The following is a 16,626-nucleotide window of genomic DNA, read 5'->3' as shown; positions in this document are numbered from 1 at the left end:
AGAGAGGGAAGGAAGGAGTTTTTTATTTTCCTCTTTCTCTGTTTCTTCTGTTTTCTTATTGTATTATGTATCGTACGTTTTCTTTATTTTTTAGGGCGTTGTTTTGCTATTTTTTGTTGTTATCGTTGTTGTTTTACAGGTACTAGTCTTGTTTTTCTTTTGTTTCTTGTTTTGTTTTGGTCTCTCTGTTCTCTTACTCTCCCCCTTTTCTTTAATTCGTAGGGCGTTGTTTTGCTATTTTTCTTAACGTTGTTTTTACCGGTACTAGTCTTGTTCTTCTTTTGTTTCTTGTTTTGTTTTGGTCTCTCTATTCCCTTACTCTCCCTCTTTTCTATAATTCGTAGGGCGCAGTTTTGCTATTTTTCTTAACGTTGTTTTTACCGGTACTAGTCTTGTTCTTCTTTTGTTTCTTGTTTTGTTTTGGTCTCTCTATTCCCTTACTCTCCCTCTTTTCTTTAATTCGTAGGGTGTTATTTTGCTATACCGGTACTAGTCTTGTTCTTCTTTTATTTCTTGTTTTCCTTTTGTCTCTTCCTATTTTCTTACCCTTCCCGTTTTCTTTGATTCAAGCGGGAGTGAGCAAGGCGACACGGTTTGGTTTTCTTAAAGGAATTTCGAATAGTTTTTTTTTTTTTCTTTCTCGGTGTCTCGTTCCCTGCATGTGACACCTTTCCGGCCTTCCTTGTACCTGACCTTTTGTTTTTATCAGTGACCTCTTTTGACCTGGCAATGAGGTCAGGTTACTTTTTTTTGCGGTTGGGTACTCGGCTGTCACCCTCTTCCTCGTCTTCTCCTTGTCATTTGTGTTCTTCGATTCTAGTATAAGTTCTTTTCCATTTAGTTTTTCTTCTTCTATCTTAATTTTAAAATATCTATCTCTATTTTTTTTTCTTCGTTCATTCTCTCTTCTCAACATTCTCTCTTAACAGCAACAAAAAAACAACAACACTAGTAGGGAAAAAAAAGGAAAAAATGGAAAAGGAAAATAGCAGTAAAGTAACACAGAATGAAAATTAGAGAGAGGAATTCAACACTAAAAAAAAAGAACAACAGCAGTAACAGAAAAAAATAACATCAACAAGAATATCAGAACCATCCTTATAAATGTCTTTCCTTCCTTGTGTGTCAAACTTCTTTTTATCATCTTCTGTTTCATTACTCGTTGTTCTTCTTTCCTGACATTACTGTTGATGGATTCCAGTTGTTCATCTCTTCTTCTTCTTCCTTATCATTTTTCTCTTTTTGTTTGCATAAGTAAAAGTGCAAAGGTTTATGTTAGTCTCTCTCTCTTTAGCCAACACAGAGGTCAAGCTTTTTCTGCGGCTGGTTGGTCAGAGGTCACCTTTCTAATGTGTTTTCTCTTTGCACTTTATCTAGTTTTGTGGTATTATAGGTTCAGGAACGTATATATTAGTCCTCTCTCGTTAGTAAAGGCAGTGAAGTTAATAGATTTTTGCGGTTGGTTGCTCACCTGTCACCTTATTCTCGTCGTCTCCGCAGTTTCTGTTCATGGATTCTAATGTCTTTCTCTTTGCCCTTTATCTTGTTTTTTGTGGTATTAAAGGAACGTTCACATTAGTCCTCTCTCGTTAATCAAGGCAGTGAGGTTAAGATTTTTGGGGGTTGGTTTGCTCAGCTTTCATGTTTTTCTCCTCGTCTCCGCTGTTACTGTTCTTGGATTCTAATGTCTTTTTTTTGTGCCTTTTTATCTAGTTTCTTGTGGTATTAAAGGTGTAGGAACGTTCACATTAGTCCTCTCTCGTTAATCAAGGCAGCGAGGTTAAGATTTTTGGGGGTTGGTTTGCTCAACTTTCACGTTTTTCTCCTAGTCTTCGCTGTTACTGTTCTTGGATTCTAATGTCTTTATTTGCCCTTTATCTAGTTTTTGTGACATTGAAGGTGTAGGAACGTTCATATTAGTCCTCTCTCGTTAATCAAGGCAGTGAGGTTAAGATTTTTGGGGGTTGGTTGCTCAGCTGTCACGTTTTTCTCCTCGTCTTCGCTGTTACTGTTCTTGGATTCTAATGTATTTTTTGCCCTTTATCTAGTTTTTGTGACATTGAAGCTGCGGTAACGTTCATATTAGTCCCCTCTCCCGTTTGTGAAGGCAGTGAGGTTAAGCTTTCACGTTTTTCTCCTCGTCTTCGCTGTTACTGTTCTTGGATTCTAATGTCTTTTTTTTTGCTCTTTATCTAGTTTTTGTGACATTGAAGGTGCGGGAACGTTCATATTAGTCCTCTCTCGTTTGTGAAGGCAGTGAGGTTAAGCTGTCACGTTTTTCTGTTAGTCTTCGCTGTTACTGTTCTTGGATTCTAATGTATTTTTTGCTCTTTATCTAGTTTTTGTGACATTGAAGGTGCGGGAACGTTCATATTAGTCCTCTCTCGTTTGTGAAGGCAGTGAGGTTGTTGTTTTTTATGGTTGGTTGCTTAGCTGTCACGTTTTGCTCCTCTTCTCTGTTTCTGTCCTTCTATTCTAATGTGTTTTTTTGCCCTTTATCTAGTTTTTTTGTGGTATTGAAGGTGTGTGAACTTTCATATTAGTTCTCTCAAAATGTCAAGGCAATGAAGCAATTTTTTCTGGGGAAGATTGTTCGGCAGTCAACCCTTTGCCCTTCTCTCTGTAATTGGATTATAATGTCAATCTCCTTTCTCATAACCTTTTGTCTTTTTGTATCCTCTTTTATTACCTTTTTACTTATTCCTGTCTTTTGTGATCTCTTCTGTATCTTCTTTTTGATTAATTCCTTTTTTTTTTCAATTTCCTCTTTTTTTTTTGCCTTTTATTTCCTCTTTCACTTTTACCTTTTATTACCTTTTTTATTTTTTTTTGTATCCCCTTTTTGATTGACTTTCATCTTTTTTTTATCTCCTTTATCATTTACCACATTTTCTTATCTTTATCTTCTTCATTCACTTCTATCTTTTATTCGATTTCCTCTTTTTTTTTTCTTTACCTTCTATTCCCGTTTTCACCTCTAATTACCTTCTTTGTATTTCCTTTTTCATTTCCTTCTATATTTTTTCATCTTTTTTATTCACTTCCATCTTTTTTTCGTTTTCCTCTTTTTTTACTCTTTACTTTTTACGCTTTTCACTTTTCACTTTTATCACCTTTTCTCAACTTCTTTGTATTTCCCTTTTTCATTACCTTCTATATTTTTTTCATCTCTTCTTTTATTCATTTCTATCTTTTTTTCGTTTTCCTCTTTATTTTTACCCTTTATTCCCATTTTCACCTTCATCATTTATCACCTTTAATTATCTTCTTTGTATTTCCCTTTTTATTACCTTCTATATTTTTTCATCTCTTCTTCTATTCACTTCTACCTTCTTTTCGATTTCCTCATTTTTTTTAACTTTTTATTCCGTCTTTCACCTTTAACTTTTCCCACCATTTATCATCTTTTCTGAATCTCATTTTCTATTACCCTTTTATCTTTTTCTTTTTTTTGTAGAAGTTGAAGGACAGATATTTGGGAGAGAGAAGTGTCATTGTTGTTGTTTTTTTCGTTGTTGTTGTTTAGGTCATCTGGTTTGTTTGTTTTTCTTTCTCTTTTACCTTTTTTTTTGTATAAGTGGAAAGGCAGGATGTTATTGGGAGGGAGAGGTGCCACTGCTGTTGTTGTTGTTGTTGTGGTTTTCGTTGTTGTTTACGTCATCTGGTCTGGGTTTTTTTTGTTTTTTTTCTTTCTCTTTGTCAATCAGGCTGTCTATTTTTTCGTAACTTTGGAAAGGTGAGACAAAATGAAGGTTATTTCTTGGACGTATAATCTCTGGAGGTATTTTTTTTAATCTGTATTGACATTTAAAACTTAAAATATCATGTTCTGTTTCTTTATGACATTTGAGTCTTCCAATATTTTTCTAACCTGGGGACATTTCACAATCTTTTTTTCAGTAACTTCTTTTATCCATCGAAGCTTCACACGTTTCTAGTTTTGTTTTATCCTTCGTCATTTCATTTTTTTTCTTCAGTATTTTAATTTTTATTTGAGGACATTTTACAATCTTTTTCAGTATCTTTTTTTATCTGGCAACATTTAAAACCTTTTCAATATTTTTTTATTCTTCTTTATTTTTTTATTCTTTTATTCATTGTCATCATCATTTTCCTAGTAATTCTGATCATTCTCTTTATTCTCTTTACTTAACCTGTTCCTCTGTCTTTATTTCATCGTCATCATTATCTTTCGTGGAACTTTCATCTCTCTTTGATACAGTGTTATTTCTTTTTCAATCAACATCGTCATAATTTTTCCAGTAATTCTAACCATTCGCTTTATTATCTTTATTTAAACTGTTCACATTCGTCTTTATTTCATCGTCATCATCATCTTCCTTGCAACTTTCATCTCTCTTTACAATACTATTCTCTTTTTCAATCACCGTCATCATTTTCTAGTACTTCTAACCATTCTCTTAAATACGTGTCCACCTCTAATTAACCTCTTCACATTCGTCTTTATTTCATCTTTACTATTTTCTTTCTTGCAACTTTCATCTCTCTTTGACATACTAATATTTTTGTTTTTAATCATCACTGTCATCATTTTTCTAGCGCTTCTAACCATTCTCATTGATAGTTGTTTACCTCTATTTAACCTGTTCACATTCGTCTATATTTCATCTTCATTATTTTCTTTCTTGCAAATTTCACCTCTACCTTGTTTTTAATCATCACTGTCAACATTTTTCTAGCGCTTCTAACCATTCTTTTTGATAGTTGTTTACCTCTGTTTAACCTGTTCACATTCGTCTATATTTCATCTTCATTATTTTCTTTCTTGCAAATTTCACCTCTACCTTGTTTTTAATCATCACTGTCAACATTTTTCTAGCGCTTCTAACCATTCTTTTTGATAGTTGTTTACCTCTATTCAACCTGTTCACACTTTCTCTTTCATATATACGCTCACCTTTATCTCACATTTTCTTTCACTTGCTCACCTTCAGTTTACCTTTCTCCCTCCTGCCCCTTCACCTTCTCCTCCTCCCCCTTCCTCAGCCCTTTCCCAGCTACTCCTTCTCCCTTCTCCCACTCCCTTCCTTTCCTCCCTCCCACACACGACACCCTTTCTTCCCTTCTCACCCTTCTCGTTTCCCTTCCTTCCCTTCGTCCCTTCCCTTCCCCCTTCTTCACCCCTCTACTCCCTTCACCTCAGCCCCCTCATATCCCCCATCCCCTTTCCGTCTTTCGCCCCCTATCTAACCCCTCCCTTCCCCACTCCCTTCGTCCACCCCTTCCTCCCCTTTCGTACCTCATATATCGCCCTTCCTTTCCCCCCTCCCCCCCCCATTCGTTCCATCCTTCTCACCCTTCTCGTTCCCTATCTCCCTTTTCGTCCCTTTCCTTCCCCCTTCCTCACGACTTCACTCCCTTCCCCTTTTCGCCCCCTCTCCAACCCCTCCCTTCATTCTCCCTTCTCTAGCTATCTTTGTCCTCCTTCTCACTCCCCCCTTTCTCTCACCTCCCTTCACCCCTCTCTCCCCTTTCTCTCTCCCTTTGCTCCCTGTCACCTCCCTCTCATGTTTGCGCGGCTTCACATGAAACATTCAGGCTTTTTCATATCGACCATTCTATCTCTTTATTTTTTTTTTTCATAGCCAGCATTTCTATCTCTTTTTATCCATTTTCAGCACAAGCGCACATTTCCGAGTAGAGCATTTTTTTCATCTTTCATCTGCATTTTTTTTTTTTTTTACTTTTTCTTTTTTGCGTCGTCAATATGTATGTATGTATCTCTCTCTTCTTTTGATGGCTTTGTTTTCTTGTGTTATTGTTACTTTTCTTTTTGTTTGTGTGTTTGTGTTTGTGTTTGTTTGAGTGGAAGCGGTTTTCTACGAGGGAGGTTTGTGTATAATTCATCTGATCAAGTGTCTGTTGTTGTTGTTGTTGTTGTTGTTGTTTTATGAGACTTTCTTTCGTTAATTTCTTTTCTCTTATTTACACGTGAAACAAAACTCAAATCACATTCAAATCAGAACTATTTTTTATCAGCTCTGTTATTTCCAAAGTTTTTTTTTCCGATTATTTTTTTTTTTACTTTTTTTTAATATATTTCAAACGAAGACTTTTCACTACAACTTTTTTTTTCTTTTCTTATCCAATGTCGTGGCTTATATCCTTCAGAGATTTTTGCTTCAATTACTTTTTTTGTTCTCGACTCAGGAAAACAAACACTATCTCTCTCTCTCTCTCTCTCTCTCTCTCTCTCTCTCTCTCTCTCTCTCTCTCTCTCTCTCTCTCTCTCTCTCTCTCTCTCTCTCTCTCTCTCTACTTCTCTCTTTCGTTATTCCTTCATTTCTTTTTCTTTCATTTTTCTTTCGTTTTTTTCATTTCCATTCTATATTTCTTTCTTTGTTCTTTCTTTCTTTCTTTCTTTCTTTCCTCTCTCTTCTTTCTTCTTTCTTTTTCTATTTCACTTTCTTCTTTTGTTTAACTTCTTTATCTTTCTCCATTCTTTGCTTCTTTCCTTCCTCCCTTCTTTCATAGTCTCTCTCTCTCTCTCTCTCTCTCTCTCTCTCTCTCTCTCTCTCTCTCTCTCTCTCTCTCTCTCTCTCTCTCTCTCTCTCTCTCAGGCCCTGCAGGTCACCCAAAGCCGCTTAACGTTCCCACAGTAACTGGCTGTTGATAGCTTTCTCCACAAGCCTTGGCCCGCCTGCTCTCTGCCCTCCGTCCCTCCTTCCTTCCCTCCTTTCCTCCTGCCCTTCATCTTCCCTCCCTCCCTCCCTCCTGCTTTAAACAACAAAAACAAACGAGTATAAGCCAAAATCTCATCGAATACTTTCCTTGAAAATCATGATAAGGATGAAAGATAATGGAAAAGGAAAGAATAAAATATAACATAAGTATATAGCAAAAAAAATACATGTTCGAGTCGGATATATATAGAATCACAAGAGGAATAAAGGACAGGCTGACAGGACGATCAAACAGCCTCCTCCTGAGCTTACTGGCGCCGAGGAGGAGGAGGAGGAGGAGGAGGAGGAGGAGGAGGAGGAGGAAAAGTTGAATTTAATCTTACGTGGATGTTATCGTCAACGCCATCTCCTCCTCCTCCTCCTCCTCCTCCTCCTCCTCCTCCTCCTCTTCCTCTTCTTCTTCCTCCTTCTTCATTTCCTTTTTCTTCTTCGTTTACCTAATTTACTTTCTTTTCCTCTTTTCACTCGTTTCTTTCTTTAATTCATTGTCTTTCTTTTTCTTCTTCGTCGCCATCTTCTTCCTCCTCCTCCTCCTCCTCCTCCTCCTCCTCCTCTTCCAATTTTCTTCTCACGTTCAAATTACATTCATCCTTCTTCTTGAATCTCCTCTTCCAGTCCTTCCTTCCTTCAATCTTCTATTTTTAGTCTCTCTCTCTCTCTCTCTCTCTCTCTCTCTCTCTCTCTCTCTCTCTCTCTCTCTCTCTCTCTCTCTCTCTCTCTCTCTCTCTCTCTCTTCTCATTCTCTCTCTCCCTCTCCTTCTCTCTCTCTCTCTCTCTCTCTCTCTCTCTCTCTCTCTCTCTCTCTCTCTCTCTCTCTCTCTCTCTCTCTCTCTCCCTCTCTCTCTCTCTCTCTCTCTCTCTCTCTCTCTCTCTCTCTCTCTCTCTCTCTCTCTAATGAAGTCCCCCCCGCCTTAATTACATCACCTTGCCCTCTCATTTTCTTAATCCACTCTCTCCCCATTCCTCACACACACAAACACACAAACACACACACACACACACACACACACACACACACACACACACACACATACGAAGGTCATGTTTATAATTAATTCATTCTTTCTCTTGTGTATCATTACTACTGTTCGTATTTTTCTTTTTTTCTTTTTTTCTTCTCTCACGGGCAGAAAAAATAACCGAAACAAAGGAAAGCAGGGAAAGAAAATAAAGAAAACAATGAAAACGAGACGAAAGAAAATGGGGAAAATAAGAAAATAAGAAAACAATGAAAACGGGACGAAAGAAAATAGTGAAAATAAAAAAAAATAAAGGAAAACTAAAAGAAAAATGAAAATAATCGTAATAAAAATCCGGTGAAATGAAAACAAAAACATTAAACAGGAAAAAACATAGATGTATAATAAAACAAAATTAGGAAAACATTAAAAACAGAAAAAACAGGGAAAGAAAACTGAGGAAAACCTTGAAATAAAAGAAATGGCAGACCCTTTTTTCCCATCCCGCGTCATCCACCTTCCTCCTCATCCCTTGTCATCCAGCCAGTCCTCCGCGGGTCATCCATCACCACTGTGGGCGTCAATGGTGAAGTTAATATATGTCCCTTCTCTCTCTCTCTCTCTCTCTCTCTCTCTCTCTCTCTCTCTCTCTCTCTCTCTCTCTCTCTCTCTCTCTCTCTCTCTCTCCTCTCCTCTCCTCTCCTCTCTCTCTCTCTCTCTCTCTCTCTCTCTCTCTCTCTCTCTCTCTCTCTCTCTCTCTCCATCCTTTTTACCTCTCCTTTTCTCTTCCCTTCTTCTATATCTTCCTTTTTTATCTCCCTTTTTTTCTTCATCCATTTCTACTCTTGTTTGTTTTTTACCTCCATACCTTTTCTTTCCCTCTTCCTCTTCCTCTTCCTCTCCCTCTCCCTCTCTCTCGCTCTCTCTCTAAGGAGGTCTACCATTCTTCATTCATCAAGGGCGTGTCAAATCCCTCAAAAGTCGGGTTCAGCACCACCACCACCACCACCACCACCATAACCACCACTACCACTACCATCACGATTTCTACTACTACCACCACCACCAACACCACTGTCTCCATCACCCTTTACTCTGTCAATATTACCATGATTCTCAACACCAGCATCACCACCACCACCACCATCAATACCACTAACCATTTGTATGTCCCATCTATTCCCAAAGTCAAATTTATCACCACCACCACCATCATCACCATCACCACTATCACCACCACCGCTGCCACTGATGTTCATTCACCACCAATATTACATCAAACATCCTAATTCTAACTATTTTTTTTTTCTTCTTGTTCTTATTTTCTTATTCCTTCTTCTCTTCTTCCTTCATTCTCTTCTTCTTTTCTCCTCTTCTCTCTTATTATCTCTTCATTTCTTCTCCTCTTCTCTCTTTATTCTCATCTCTACTTCTCTTCTATTTTTCATTCTTTTCTTCTTTTCTCCTCTTTTCTCCTCTTCTCTCTTCATTATCTTCTCTTTTCTCTTCATTCTCTCTTCATTCTCTTCTTTAATTCTCTTCTCCTTCCATTCTGTTCTTCTCTTCTCCTCTTCTTCTCTCTTCATTCTCTTCTTCTTTTCTCCTCTCCTCTCTTATTCTCTCTTCATTCTCTTTCATCTACTTCTTCCTATCCATTATTTTTTTTTATTCCTTTTAATTCTTTTTTTATGTCTCTCTTATTTTCTCTTCCGCTTCCTCCTTATTTCACGTTCTCCCTCATTCCCTTTTCTCCTTCTCCTCCTCCTCCTCCTCCTCCTCCTCTACCTCATCTTCTGTCACCCTTCGTTAATACCCTTCTCCTCGCTCCTACTTCATTTCCTCCTCCTCCTCCTCCTCCTCCTCCTCATTAAGACTCGTTTGCTACACGTATGAGTGGCTGGCTCTTCGTTAATGGGCTTGAGTCACTTTCCAATTGCTCATTATCACTCAGGAAATGTATCACTGTCACCTCATTTTCATCACCATCACCATCATCATCATCATCATCAACTTCCTTCCTTTTATTTCTTTTCATCTACTTCCTTCCCTTCTACTTTTCCTCCAATTTTCCTACCTTCTTTTCTTTTAATCTACTTTCCTCCTTTCTTCTTCCACTTTTTCCTCCTTCATTCCTTCCTTCCTTTCTTTTCATCTACTTTCCTTCCTTCTTCTTCCACTTTTTCCTTTTTCCTTCCTTCCTTCCTTTCTTTTCATCTACTTTCTTCCCTTTTTCCTACACTTTTTCCTCCTTCCTTCCTTTATTTTCATCTACTTTCCTCCCTTCTCCTTCCACTTTTTCCTCCTTCCTTCCTTCCCTCCTTTATTTTCATCTACTTTCCTCCCTTCTCCTTCCACTTTTTCCTCCTTCATTCCTTCCTTCCTTTCTTTTCATCTACTTTCCTTCCTTCTTCTTCCACTTTTTCCTTTTTCCTTCCTTCCTTCCTTTCTTTTCATCTACTTTCCTTCCTTCTTCTTCCACTTTTTCCTCCTTCCCTCCTTCCTTCTTCCTTTTTCTTAACGTCCTGCTTTTATGCTTCTTCTTTTCATCTTCCTTTTTCTCCTTCTTCCTTCTTTTACTTTCCTGTCCATCGTTATCATCATCTTCTTGTTTTCTTCTTCTTTTTCATCTTCTTCGTCTTCTTCTGCTTCTTTCTTATTATTCTCCTTTTTTTTCTTTTTCTCCCCCTTTTTTCTTTTTCCTTCCTTTCTTCTTGCTCTTCTTTTTTCTTCTTCTTTTTCTTCTTCGTCTCTTTCTTCTTCTTCACTTCTTTCTCCTCTATTCCTTCTTCTCAAGTTCAATTATATTTCCCTCTTCTTATTTTCTTTCTCTTCTTCTTTATTCCTTGTTTATTTCCTTAACGTCTCTCTTCTATTTATCATCTTCCTTCTATTCCCGTTTACATAATATTTTTCTTTATTTTTGTAAGTCTTCCTTCTCTTCTGCTATTAATATTTTCTTTCTTCTAACATTTCTTTTCTTTCCTTGCAAATTTTAGGGTATTGTTTTATTTTTTCAATTTTCCTTTTTTTCCTTTTCTCTCTACTATCCTTCTTCTTCCTCCTCCTCCTCCTCCTCCTCCTCCTAAACCATTTCGTCTTCCTCTTCCAACTCTTCCTCTTTTCAGACCTCCTTCTACTTGAGTTCCTTCCTTCCTTTCTTTTTCTTCCTCCTCCTCCTCCTCCTCCTCCTCCTCCTCCTCTTTCTGCTCTCCTGACTAAATTACTTTCTCTTTCATTTTCTTTCTATCTTACTTTCGCTAAAACGATGTAATTTTTGTCTCCTCCTCCTCCTCCTCCTCCTCCTCCTCCTCCTTCTCCTCCTCTTCTCCTTTCTTCTTTCCTCAAGTTCTCTTCCTCTTTCCCAAACTACTTTCCACTTTAATTTCTTCCTCTGCCTTTTCTTCTTCTCTCTTCTCTAGCTCTCTCTTCTTCTTCTTCCTCTTAATCACGAGTCCCTTCCTCTTCCTCTTCCTCTTGGGTATACTCTTCATCAAATGACCTCTTACTTAAGGTCTTGCATTCTCCTCTTCCTCTTCTTCCTCCTCTTTTTCATCTTCTTAATCTATTTTTTTTTTCTCTCTTTTCTTTTATAATGTTTTCTCTTTTTCTCAATTTCCTTTCTCTTCCTCAAATTACTCCTCTTTCACTCTTCTCTTCATTATTATTCTTTATTATCTTCCTTCCCTTTTCTTATTGTCTACCATCTCCTCCTTTTTGTTTTCTTTGTTTTCTTCCTTCTTTTTCTTCCTCTCAATCTCCTCTTTTGCCTCTCTCTTTTCAATATCCAGTACTGCCTCCTACGCGCTCTCTCTCTCTCTCTCTCTCTCTCTCTCTCTCTCTCTCTCTCTCTCTCTCTCTCTCTCTCTCTCTCTCTCTCTCTCTCTTCCTTCTTTTCTATCTTTCCTCTTTTCTTCCTCTCCTCTCTGTTCCCCTCTCTCTCTCGCTCAACAAAATTCTTCTCTCACTTTTCTTTATTCCCCTTTCATCTCTCCCTCTTCATCAATTTCTTCTCTCACTTTTCTTTCTTCACCTTCTTCCTTTTATCTTCAAACACATTCAAATTCCTCTTCCTCCTTCCCTTTCTCTTCTTCTTCTTCTTCTTCTTCTTCTTCTTCTTCTTCCTCCTCTTCTAATTCGTTCTTCCTTCTCTTTTTTTATTTCTTCTTCCTTCATTTATTCTGCGGTTATCACGTAGCACTTATTCCTCCTCCTTATTCTCCTCCTCCTCCTCCTCCTCCTCCTCCTCCTCCTCCTCTTCTTCTTCCTCCTCCTCCTCTACTTCTTCTTTTGCTTCATTTTTTCTCAGTATTATTCCTCTTCTCTCAACATCCTCCTCCTCCTCCTCCTCCTCCTCCTCCTCCTCCTCCTCCTCCTCCTCCTCCTCTTCTTCTTCTTCTTCTTCTTCTTCTTCTTCTTCTTCTTCTTCTTCCTCCTCCTCCTCCTCCTCCTCCTCCTCTTCTGCGGTTTTGAAGTAGCAGACAATCTTTTCTTCCTCTTCCTCATCACTCTTCTCACATACTAGACGCTTTGACACCTCCTCCTCCTCCTCCTCCTCCTCCTCCTCCTCCTCCTCCTCTTCCTCCTCCTCCTCCTCCGTCCCTCGAGAGTCCGGAACGTTGAATGGACTGAAGGAACTGTGAAACATTTTCAATCCAAAGAAGACGAGGAGGAGGAGGAGGAGGAGGAGGTGATGGTGGTGTTTGTATTTCTCTCCTTCTCTGTTTTTCTTCTCCTCCATTTATTTATTTTCTTCTTTTTGTCTTCCTTTTTCTCTTCCTTTAATCATTTTTTTTCTTCCTTTCCTTATTCCTTATTTTCTTTGATATCCATTTTTTTCTTTGTTTCTCTTTACGTTTTTCCTTTTCTGGTATTTTCCTTTCTTCCAATTTATTTTATCTGTCTTTCTTTTTTTCCTCCTTTTCTTCTTTTGTTCTCTTCTTCATTTCCTTTACTTCTTCAATTTCTTTTATTTTCTCTACCATGTTTCCTTGACCTTCTTTCCCCTCTCTTCTTGTATTTCTTTTACTGCTATGACTCTCTCTCTCTCTCTCTCTCTCTCTCTCTCTCTCTCTCTCTCTCTCTCTCTCTCTCTCTCTCTCTCTCTCTCTCTCTCTCTCTCTCTCTTCCTTATTTTCTCATTTCCTTCATTTATTGCCTCTATCTTATTCTTCTACTTTATTCTGTCTCTACTTTTCTCTACCTCTTCATTTATTATCTCTCTCTCTCTCTCTCTCTCTCTCTCTCTCTCTCTCTCTCTCTCTCTCTCTCTCTCTCTCTCTCTCTCTCTCTCTCTCTCTCTCTCTCTCTCTCTCTCTCATGGTAGTAAATGCAAGCACAAAATTAACTACATGTAAACGTATTCATAACCTTCTGTGTGTGTGTGTGTGTGTGTGTGTGTGTGTGTGTGTGTGTGTGTGTGTGTGTGTGTGTGTGTGTGTGTGTGTGTGTGTGTGTGTGTGTGTGTGTGTGTGTGTGTGTGTGTGTGTGTGTGAGTGAGAGAGAGAGAGAGAGAGAGAGAGAGAGAGAGAGAGAGAGACAAAAAACCTCAGACAAGCCAATACCCAATGCAGGATTACTCTCTCTCTCTCTCTCTCTCTCTCTCTCTCTCTCTCTCTCTCTCTCTCTCTCTCTCTCTCTCTCTCTCTCTCTCTCTCTCTCTAAAACGTGTGATGCGAATGAATCTTTTCTTTACCTCCTCCTCCTCCTCCTCCTCCTCCTCCTCCTCCTCCTCCTCCTCCTTAGTGCTTCACGTCTCCACCTTGTGATTTATCTTACTTTTTTTCCTTTTATTTTTATTTTTTTTCTTCCTCCTCCGAGCAGACTGACGTGAAAACAAATGGTGGTGGTGGTGGTGGAGGTGGAGGTGGAGGTGGTGGAGGTGGTGGTGGAGGTGGAGGAGGTGGTGGTGGTGACTTTCTTCGTGTATGCAAAACCTTTCTTCCTTCTTTTTTTTTCTTCGTTGTCTTCCTTATGTATATTTTCTTACGTATATTTTTGTTTTATCTTTTTTCCTTGTTTATGTTTTTTTTTCTTCCTCTCATGGTTTTTTTTTGTTTGTTTCTCTCGTTTCCCTATTTTTTCTTCCATTCCTTCTGCATGTTATCCTTTCCCTCATCCTTCATTTCTCTCTCCATCTCTATATCAATTTATTCATCTATGTATACTACTACTTTCACACTCTTTTCTTCTATGTTCCATTTCATATATACACTTTTAAACACCAATACACAACATTCAAAGGCATTTCTTATTTTAAACATCATCATCGAACTTTCTTTCCATATTAATTTCTCTTCTTTTTCTTTCATTTTCTACTTTCACACTCTCCTTGGTCCTCTGTCCTATTTCATATACACACTCTTAAACACCAATACACAACATCCATTGGCATTTCTTATTTTAAACACCATCATCGAACTTTCTTTCCACATTAATTTCTCTTGTTTTCTTTCATTTTCTACTTTCACATTCTCCTTGGTCCTCTGTCCTATTTCATATACACACTCTTAAACACCAATACACAACATCGATAGAGATTTCTTATTTTAAACATCATCTTCGAACTTTCTTTCCACATTAATTTCTCTTGTTTTTCTTTCACATTCTACTTTCACACTTTATCTGTTTCTGTCTATTCCTATCTATTCCTTCTTTAACTTATCTATTCTGACGTCTGACTTGTTTACTCTCAATCATTTCGACTTTCCATTTCTGTATTATTTTTGTTATTATTTCAACGTATACTTTATCACATTATTCCCACTGATATTCTCTCCCTTATGCTCTACTCCATACGCCCTCCACACACCTTAACACACATACAACATTCAAACACAACTCATAACATACAATACCTGATTCTCTCTCTCTCTGTCTCTCTCAAGCATCCAACACATATCAACTACATTCCCAAACACCTTCCATCGACCCTTCCCTCTCTTCCTCCCTTCCTTCCTTCCTATCACCTGAGTTCATACAGGGTCCATACACGTCTCATACACAACCATACACAGAGACCGTTCAGAGGGGGAGAACACTGCATAAACTTACGAATAGGGAGAGAGAAGCGAAGATGAAGCTCTCAAGATAATTAAGTAGGGAGAGAGAGAGAGAGAGAGAGAGAGTACATATGGTTCGTCTGAGTATTGATATAAGGTTGGCATGAAGGAGGAAGAGAAGGAGGAGGAGGAGGAAGAAGAGGAGGAGGAGGAAGACAAAGAGAAGAGGAAACAGTAATGGTAGTGTCTTCATTTCTTTTCCTTTCTTGACTTCCCTTTCCCTCTTCTATTTTCCTTGTTTTCTTTTTTCTTTTAATGATTTTTTTTTCTTCTCTGACTTTTCTTCCTCACATTTTTTTTTCGTTTTCTCTCGTTCCAATATTTTTTTCTTCCATTCCTTTCCTTCTGTGTGTTTTCCTTTCTCTTAACATTCCTTTTCTTTTCCTTTCCTCCCTTTTCCTTCCATATTTTCCTATTTATTCTGCTTCTATTTTATTACGACACTTCGAATTTTCTTCCTTCCCGTCTTCTCTTTCTCCTTTATTATTTACACACCCATCCCTTCTTCAGTGACCGGGATTCGAACCTTGACCAGAGAGATGTGAAGTCGACGGTCTTACCACTTAGCCACCAAGAGAACGCGCGGCCAGGGGGAGTTTTTTCTTTATTCTTTTTATTTTATTTTTTTTAAACACGCGTCTGGTGGTCACTTTGTCATCATTTGTCCTCATTTGTACTTCTTATATCTCTTTCCTTGGCTTATTCTTTTTGTTATCTGCTGTCCCGCCTCCTCCTCCTCCTCCTCCTCCTCCTCCTCTTCCTCCTCCTCTTCCTCCTCCTCCTCCTCCTCCTCCTCTAAGTCACGTATAGCATCTCAAGTCTCTGTTTGTAGTTATTGTTGAAGAGCTTGACAAAGTTTTAAAGTTCTCACGACTAAAAACTTTCCTCCTCCTCCTCCTCCTCCTCCTCCTCCTCGCCTCTTCTTTCTCTTCCACATTTCACTTTTCATTCTCCTCCTCATTCTTCTTATCTATCTCCTCTTACTAAGATGCTCTACTTTCCTCCTCCTCCTCCTCCTCCTCCTCCTCCTCCTCTCTACTTTCGTTTCCTTGGACAGTGGAGGAAAGTGAGTAAGGAGAGAGAGCTGATGCCGAGAATAGAAGAGTGAGAGAGAGGGGGAGGGAGGGAGAGAGGGAGAGAGAATGGAGGAGGAAATTGGAGGAGAAAAGTCTGGTGAAGTGACATCGAGGCTTGACAGAGAAAAACAGGAAGTGTGTGTGTGTGTGTGTGTGTGTGTGTGTGTGTGTGTGTGTGTGTGTGTGTGTGTGTGTGTGTGTGGACTATAAATTGGAAGAAAAGCAAAAAAAGAAAAGAAAAGGACAGATAACACAAGACAATATAAAGAAAATGAGAAGTACAAGAAGACGATGATAAAAAAAAACGTGAAATATTAGAGAGAAAAGTTGTATGACTGGAAGATTTGGGAAGAGGTTTTGTTAGTTTGTTATATTCTTTTTTTTTTCCTTTTAATATACCTACTTCCTTTCTTTCCTTCCTTTCCTTCCTTCCCTTCTTCCTACATTCCTTTCCCCTTACCCTCCTTCCTTCCTTCCATTCCATATTTTCTTCTCTTGCTTTCTTGTTCTATAATAATTTTCTTTGTATCGTTTTCTTATTTACTTTTTACATCAACTATTTTTTTTTTCATTTCCATATTATTTTACCAAACTTTCTAATTTTCTTCCTTTTCTTCTTCCTTCATTCGTATCTTCCTATCAGTCTACCTATTTTTTTCTATATTTCATTCATTCCTTATTTATTTCCTTCCTTATTCCATTCTTTTTCACGTTCTTTTGTCCCATTCTACCTTTCCACTAACGTTCATTCCTACCTTCCTTCCTTCCTTCCTTTCTTCCTTCCTTTATTCCTGTCTTCCTTATGTCCCTCCACAGACCTATGTTTTTT

The 16,626-nt window shown here is 38.3% G+C and overlaps 1 protein-coding gene across 2 annotated transcripts in view; it reads left to right on the top strand.

Annotated features, from left to right (window-relative positions):
• LOC126983656 (zwei Ig domain protein zig-8-like) overlaps positions 1 to 16,626 on the top strand; it is a 167,207-nt gene that overhangs the window by 15,078 nt on the left and 135,503 nt on the right. The gene's annotated exons all lie outside the window — the stretch shown is intronic.

The sequence above is a fragment of the Eriocheir sinensis genome, chromosome 54 (genome assembly GCF_024679095.1).
Source record: "Eriocheir sinensis breed Jianghai 21 chromosome 54, ASM2467909v1, whole genome shotgun sequence".
Lineage (NCBI taxonomy): Eukaryota > Metazoa > Arthropoda > Malacostraca > Decapoda > Varunidae > Eriocheir > Eriocheir sinensis.
This window is presented reverse-complemented; position numbering and strand designations above follow the sequence as displayed.